The sequence below is a fragment of the Tigriopus californicus genome, chromosome 4, assembly GCF_007210705.1.
Source record: "Tigriopus californicus strain San Diego chromosome 4, Tcal_SD_v2.1, whole genome shotgun sequence".
NCBI classification, from domain to species: domain Eukaryota; kingdom Metazoa; phylum Arthropoda; class Copepoda; order Harpacticoida; family Harpacticidae; genus Tigriopus; species Tigriopus californicus.
The window spans coordinates 10847882-10856023 of NC_081443.1; the positions used below are offsets into that span (position 1 = coordinate 10847882).

Consider the following 8142-nt stretch of genomic DNA (forward strand, 5'->3'; position numbering starts at 1 on the left):
GTGCTATGGGCTAATTGCAACAAGTATAAAATCAAACAACAAGCAATGGTGGATTTCAGAGTGAGCAAGAGATAGTAGCTAGTGAAGTGTCATCAAGTATTGAAAATATAACTTTGCAAAAAAAGTTACCAAAAACATTGATTCAAATTTCAACACAGTCATATAAGCTCGTCACCCACAATGAAGTTGTGCCCCGTGATGTCCTGATTTCGAAAAGTACCCTTATATGTCTCACCATTCTTATTGGCATAAAAAAGAGCAAAACACTTCGATGTGCCCCAATCTTATACCGCAGGTCCCAGTGTCATCTGAGACAATTTTTCAGAACATTATATTTCATGTAACAAAAATCAAGACGGGTTTTCCACGGCCATTAAATGTGTCAAATCTGTCTGTGCGGGATCCCACAACACATTGTGGGGGCACAAGCTCAGGTGAAGTAAAACCAATCATCCAATCCGCCCCCACAGTTGTCCTCATTTGCCTGTTGCTTATCCAATGTATTTATCAGTGGAGGACGATTGTCTGATGCATGGTTACTTTTTCAATTCAATTGGGATCATCTCTCCTATTGCCTTCTGTCTCTTCTAAAGGTGGTACAGGTGAATAAGGAGATGTCACTGACAAGTTTTCATTTATTGGACATTTTGACTGGAAGTGTCCTTCTTTTCGGCAAAGAAAGCTGTAGAGATCTGTGCTTTTGTACCATGGTGAGCAACCTGGCCTCATTAATTAAGACCACATGTCAAGCACTCTGTTCCAATTCTTCATGCAATAAACACCTCCATTTCTACCCTTTAAACCCGTCTCCCTTATCCACTCGCATGATCATATGATGGCGCAGTTGACGTGTATGTATTTTTCTTGAAGTACTATCTGCAGCCCATCCTGATCAAAGCATGAGTTCTGTGGGGTCCTTGGCTACCATACACCCGTTTGTGGTGTTGAATCAGTGCCATATCCCAGTCGTTGTGGTCCAGCACCATGTCCGATAGAGAGGTGATCCAGGCTCTGAAGGCTAGCCATTCAGGCTTTAAGGCCACCTTGACTCGTGCAAGGAACATTGCCGAATCCTCTCAGGGTGAATATGTGGTGGGAGATGATCCAATTCTACTGGAGAATTTCCTTGGACTTTGGGTCAATTGCCTCCAGAAGTATCTTGACGCCGAGGATCAGTTCAACTGCGGGATTGTTTCCAATGTGAAGGATTGTGATTTGGCCGGGGACAGACACGTGAAAGCTGTTAGTAAGGCAAAATTTACAACAATAGGGTTCCATAGAGATGTTGAAGCAAATGCTATCAGGCTCTCTGATGCAAATGAATCAACTTTGTCTCCAGATTCCAGACAGGCCCATCCTCAGGTACTCAAAACCGATGCCAAGAAACCACCTGTATTGGTTGAGGATGTGAACTACAAGGAGTTCACGAGGTGGCGACCATTGTGGAATAACTATTCGCAGTTGGTTTGGTATATGGATCAGCACGAGAGTCAATCCANCCCTAATTCTGTGTGATCAATGGGGTGGGTAGAAACATTGCAAAAAAACCGACCAAATATTCAAATTATATTTGATCGAAAAAGCAGCAAAAATTTAAAAAAAAATATTTTACTGAAATGCATAAACATACAAATAGGACTTTGCATTTCTGTTTTTAAGTTGTTTTTTCAAGCAAAGAAAAGGCATTGATGATAGATTGATGATAGAGCAAAAGGATTACACGACACGCCCCCGAGATGGTTCTATGACCATTTAATGAATGAATTTTCAATTTTGGTTTCAGAAGTTGATGATGTGAGGGGATAAATGAATTAATTTAGATATGGAAGGATACATATTTCTTTTTGGATAGTCGAGGAGATAATCGGGTGCTTTTTTCAGGTGCAGGACATTGGAGATCTTCCACAGCGATGTTTTCCCCCAATCTTATGGGAGGATTCTGGGGTCGGATGAATTTCCGATTCCTTCGGAACGTCTTCTCACCATCAGAAATTACATAGGATCGAGAACTGTCAAGTATTGATATTATTTTCGCTGATGTATCCCACAGTTTATTGATAGGGTTCTGGACAAGTACGTTTGTTCCAGGTTCCAAGATTGGCAAGGGACGTGCTCGAGATTCGGATTGTTCTTGCTTCCTGTACCGAAATTTTTCTCTCTCCATCCGGCCCCCAGGACACAAATCGACTGAAGTTGAGAGTCGAGGGAGTGCTCCTCGCAGATGACGTCCAAAAAAGAGTTGGTTTGGGGAGTATCCATCCTCCCGCGGCATGGCACGAAGTTCCCGGAGACCTACATGGAAGTCTTCCTTAGATTCGGTGCACTTTTTCAAAAGTGCCTTAATGGACTTTACTCCGGCCTCGGCGAGTCCATTTGATGACGGAAAATACGGGCTCGATGTCTCATGTTTCACGCCCTTGCGGGTGAGGTACTCCGTCATTATGCTCCTGAATTGGGGTCCATTATTGGAGCGGAGTCGGGTCGGGTATCCAAACAAGCCAAAACATTTCTCCATTTCAGTCACCACACTATCAGTATTTATCGAGAAAAGCCGAGAAGCGATTATATAGCCGGAATAACTATCCACCAAAACAAGCCAACTTTGTCCCGCCCAATCAAACAAATCAGCAGACACCATTTCCATTGGGCCGCCAACTTGGATTTGATGGAGGGGTTCTGGTCGTTGTGAGGGCATGAATTTTTGACATGCCTGGCAAGATGTTACAACATTTTTGATTGCAGCATTCATACCTGGCCAGAAATATAATTGACGTGCAGCTTGTTTGGTTTTGGTCAGACCTTGGTGAGGGAGGTGTAGGATGCGAATGATTTCCTGGCGAGCACCTGCCGGTACTATGATGCGATAGCCAAGTAGCAGAAGCGACTCATCTTCTTGATCGAGCTGAGAAATTCCCTCCTAAATACTAGAAAAGGAATGAGCTGGGTGAGAAGGTGGAAGGGAATGCAGGTCAGCATGTCGACGTAATGCTTGTAGGAGCGCCCGGGATTCATCGTCAATGGCATCATAAAGGACTTGATGAAAAGGATCTCCAGCAATGTGATAGCATAATTCTGTTGTATCAATTGTTTCTTCGGTTTCAGGGGGAAAGATTGGAGATCGAGAAAGGGCGTCTGCCACATGATGATCTTTTCCAGGAGTCCACACGAGTTTGAAATTGTAATTTGATAGGGCTTCCCGAAATCGAAGAAGGCGAGAATTTTGAATTTCGGTTATTGGTTTGGCCATTAATCCGACTAAAGGACGATGGTCGGTCATAACCCTGAAATTCGGCATTCCTCGCAAGTAAAAATCACATTTTTTTGTGGCTTGCACAATCGCTAAAGCCTCCAATTCAATAACTGCATAATTTCTTTGCGCTGAGGACAAAGCGAAAGATCCGCATTGGATAATCCTCTGCAAGAGCATGAAGCCTAAGCCGTGGGTACGTGAAGCATCGGTGAGCAATTCGGTCGTCAGGGTGGAATCAAAGGGGTGAACAAGAAGAGGCGAAGTGAGGAGTTCTCTGGCTCGTTCAAATTATGTTTGATGTTCCGGAAGCCAGACAAAAACGGTGTCTTTCTTCAAGAGCTGTCGACATTGAACCAACATTTGTGATAAATCTGGGACAAAGGACCCGAGCTGGTTGACCAGACCTAGAAATGAGCGTAATGTAGTCAGATCCGTAGGCGCTGGGAACTCCGAAAGGGCTTGAATTTTAGACGGGTCTGGTCTCACANCCAAAGTCATGGAGAAGAACCCAACCACATTCAACAAGGCTCGAAAGTTGATCATCGAGGCGGAAACCAATCGTTTGGGCGCTTGCAACTTTAGCATCGCCTCCTCCTTTCAAGCGACTGTTTTTCTTATAGATGGGACGTTCCGATGTCCGGTCTTGAAGTCCAAAAAGTCATGGACGACATGGCTGTTGGCCGCAAAGAGTACCATGACCTAGTCCGTGCAATTTGTGAGATGTTGGAACGATGGGATGACAGTCAATGGAAAGAAGAGTACTTTGTTGGCTACCAGATTTTGCTGAACAGCATCGCAACTGATCCGGAAAAAGTCGCCGCCATTCGTCGTTTCTCTATTCCAGAAGATCGCCGTGATTTGAGGTCCTTCTTAGGCCTTGCAAATCAATTTGGCCAATTCTCCAACGCCATTTCCGAGACTGCTCAACCCCTTTGAGGTTTGTTGAAAACATCAATCATTTTTAAATGGCTTTCTGAGCACACCGTGGCTTTTGAGAGGGTCAAGGCCGCCCTCACATCTCCCCCCGTTTTCGGCATGCTTATGCTTGACGCCGAAACGATCCTTCAGACCGATGCGTCCAAGTTGAAAGGTTTGGGTTTTGTTTTATTTCAACGTCATGATGATGAGTAGCGCCTAATTCAGTGCGACTCAAGCTTTCTGAAAGATGCAGAGACCAGATATGCCATAGTCTAGCTCGAAGCGTTAGCTATCTATTGGGCTATACGCAAGTGTCGCATGCATTTGGCAGGACTTGAAAACTTTAAAGTCATCATCGGCCTTTGCCGTTGGGGCCGATTTTCGATGATCAAACGTTAAACACTGCGAGGATTTTAAGTGATCGTTCTCATCTTTCTTCGGTGAGGAAGAATACGGTTGCACAGGCTCGTTTGGGATACGTATCCCTATTCAGGAAGGTGGCGGATGAACTCTCCATTGATGATGATCTCGTCCTTTGAGATTCAGGCATTGTTGTGCCCCCACCTGCTACAAGAGATATCCTGACTTTATTACATGCTAGTCATCAAGGGATAGAGCGCACTAAGCGAAGGGCCCGGCAAATTATTTATTGGCCTGGTCTCAATTCGAATATCAAAAATAAAATCGAATCATGCCATGAATGCGCTTTCTACCGACCCTCCATGCCCTCAGAACCGATGATTCCGGAGGATGTGCCGGCTTGGCCATTCAAAATGGTCAGTGCCGATTTTTTCTCATTTTCTCAAGGACTATCTGGTCTACACGGATCGTTTTTTAGGTTTCCCTTTTATTTCCCATCGCTCTATTTTTTCACCAGTTGGGGTACCAAATATTTTCCGATCTGACAATGGACCGCAATTTTCGTCGTACGAGACCAAAGAATTTTTCCTCCTTTGGGGCGTTCAGCGGCGACCGTCTTCGCCGCACAATCCCCAATCAAACGGTCATGCGGAGGCCAACGTCAAGAGCTTGAAGCATCTGCTAGGCAAGTGCCAAGGGGAGTGGAAGTCCGAGCACTTCATTTCAGGGCTATTGGAACTCCCCAACACGCCCAAATCCTATAAGTTATCCCCCGCTCAGCGTGTTTTTGGTCGTGCATTACGAACCACCCTGCCTATTCATTGGAAAGGTTTTTTGTCCAAGTTTCAGGTTCAGTCCGAAATAGCCAATGCCTGGAGTCTCGTGGATGATCACACCCGCCAGGCCTATTTTGACCGCATGATGAGAGTCCGCGAGAAGATGCCGTTGGGAGAAAGAGTTCTCGTCCAAGATCCATTCTTACGACGATGGGACAAACACGCCATCATTGTGGCCAACAAGTCGCCTCGACGTTATGTCCTTTGATTCCCTTCCGGATGGTTGATGGAGGGAAATCTTCGGTTTCTTCGACGCGCTCCACGAGGTGATGATGGTTGTTGGGATGACGCAAGAGAAGAGGTGACCAAGACTCCAAGAAGAAGCTCTCGAAAAAAATGGAAAATCGATCGAGCCTCATAATTAGGATGAAATCTTCAAAAGGGGAGTTGTAGAGATCTCTGCTTTTGCACCATGATGAGCAACCTGGCCTCATTAATTCTGTTCCAATTCTTCATGGAATAAACAACTCCATTTCTACCCTTTAAGCCCGTCTCGCTAATCCACTCCCACGATCATGTGAAAAACACGTAGTTATTTGGTCCTTGTGATCGGTTCAAATCTTTTTAGTTCCAATGTTGATAAAATCCGGAATCGGCCCTTGAGCCATGACTAACACTCGTCTTGGGCCGTTCGTTAAACCTTTAAAGTGTGGATCCCGGGTTCTACCAAATACTTCTTATTCCATTTATGAGACAACCTCGGCAAAAAGAGCGACTTGCCTGGATAACTCATCATTTACAATCCATCAAGGAAGGTTAAAAAATCGCACGGCTAACGCACTTGTTCCGGCACGAATAGAACATGACCATTTTCGTTGGTTGGCCACTCTTTGAAATTCGACCCTAAAATACCTGTTACTCAGATTTTTCCGAGATTAGTCACGTAATAATGTCTAATGGAGAAGTAGAGGTTTCAATTTGTCACATCCAAGGCCTTGATCTGTCCATTGTGGCAATGTACAGGCCCCCCCTCTTATTCAGTAAGGTCGTTCTTGTCAGCTCTCAAACTCATAGGAAATGAGTTGGATAAGGCAGTTTGCTCAAAGGTATTCATTGTAGGGGACTTCAATTTTTCGGGTAGTGTTGTAGAGTGGGAGGGTAGTCCCGATGGGTATATTTCCATTTCGAAATCGACATCTCAGTCGTTCGAAAAGCTGGAAGAATTCGCGATCTTGCACAATGTCGCCCAGCATGTTGGTGAAGCAACCGGAGCAAATAATGTTCTTGACTTGGTCTTTTCCAATGACCCTAGTCTGATCCAGTATTTTCATTTGACACCTAGTAATCTAACAGATCATCATGTTCTTAAGATAGGGTCGACCATTACTCAAAAGCCGGTAGGCTGTAGAGTAAGACCGGTCAGCAAGGGCGACCTAGCTAAGTTCAAGTTTATAGATGAACATTGGCTACTGAATGTAGAAAAGCTATAAAAACTGGACCTGGTTTCAATATTGAAACATGAAGCGCCCACAGAGGTAGCCTTGGATAGAACATAGATTTCTAGACCTTGGATGTGGAACGAGCTACCACTTGGTTGGCTAAACAGTACAGTAAACCGGTTTGTGATCAATTCCCAGGAGACCATCCATTGTGCTGTTTTACCAGCCGAGTGGTCGGTTGTCTGACATCCAGTGTCTAGAAATCTATGGATTTTTATTTCTATTTTAGAGAAAGCTTGCTCCACTCTAGTTATCCCTGAATGCGTTCCGAAAGATGAGACTCAAGCTATAATTCCTAAGTTGAGGAACAACTTGTTCAAAAACATTTGCGAATAAGCAACATGGCTCCGTAGAAATTTGAATCCAGTAGTCATGGCTAGCCTTTAAAGAAAGTTAGATTTGATGCAAGGTAGCATTAAGGCCTCCATTAAGAATGATCAGTTGAGAAGGATAATAGTGGTCCAGGAGGTCTGGTCAAATACGGCTTTCTTCTCTAATTCGAACTCTAAGAAAAATGAAACACCTTGTTGGGCCTTTGAGGTTGATGGAGAAGCCATTAGCAATGTAGAGGCTATGGTTAAAATGCTTGGAGATCAGTTCTCTAGTCTTGAAATTAAGCGTTTGAGCGTTTGAGAGTCGAGATTAAGCCTGACAGTGCACTGTTTTATGCCTAATTTATATGTTTGAAGCCTGCACCATTAAATATGCCTGGTTTCGAATTGATAGAATATCCGGACTTGAGTCTTTTTGAAAGGACACGAGTCCGGGCAATTTCTCCAAAATCGAGGAGAAGACTCGAGTGCACTCGGACTTGAGTCTGGACTCGCCCCAGCACCAATCCTACTTCAATCCTCAAACCGGATTCAAGCATGGTTTTCCTTCGTATTTTTAAAGCCGCCCTAATTATGTGTGTTGTGTGATCAATAGGGTGGGTAAAAACATTGCAATAAAAAGAAAACAAATTTGGGCATGATATTTTGGTGACTATGATCGTGCTCGTTTAAATCTATTTGTTTCTAGCTGGTCAGGGGTGGGCTAAGGAAAAATATTTGATGACAGCAGACACTAAGGACCTAGATCAGTAGCAATATATCAACATCTAATGAGGCAAGGGATTTAACTGTACATTGCAAGGGAAATGGACAATATGCAAATGGATGTCCTATTGCGAAATATCTTATCTCCAGAATTGACCTTCACCTTCATGCCAAAATCAATTCAATTGTTTGTTGGAACTTACCGCAGTAATGCCCATCCCATCATCTTCTGGACCAGAGACAATAAAGTCGGTTTCCAAGACAGGAAAATAGCAGACTTGGCAATTTCCACTCTCTTGCCT

The 8142-nt window shown here is 44.1% G+C and overlaps 1 long non-coding RNA gene across 1 annotated transcript in view; it reads right to left on the bottom strand.

Moving 5' to 3' along the window:
• LOC131879612 (uncharacterized) overlaps window positions 1-8142 on the bottom strand; it is a 14186-nt gene extending 6044 nt beyond the window's left edge. Inside the window, exon 1 of the long non-coding RNA XR_009373170.1 lies at window positions 8044-8142. This is a non-coding gene — a long non-coding RNA (uncharacterized LOC131879612). The remainder of the gene's footprint in view (window positions 1-8043) is intronic.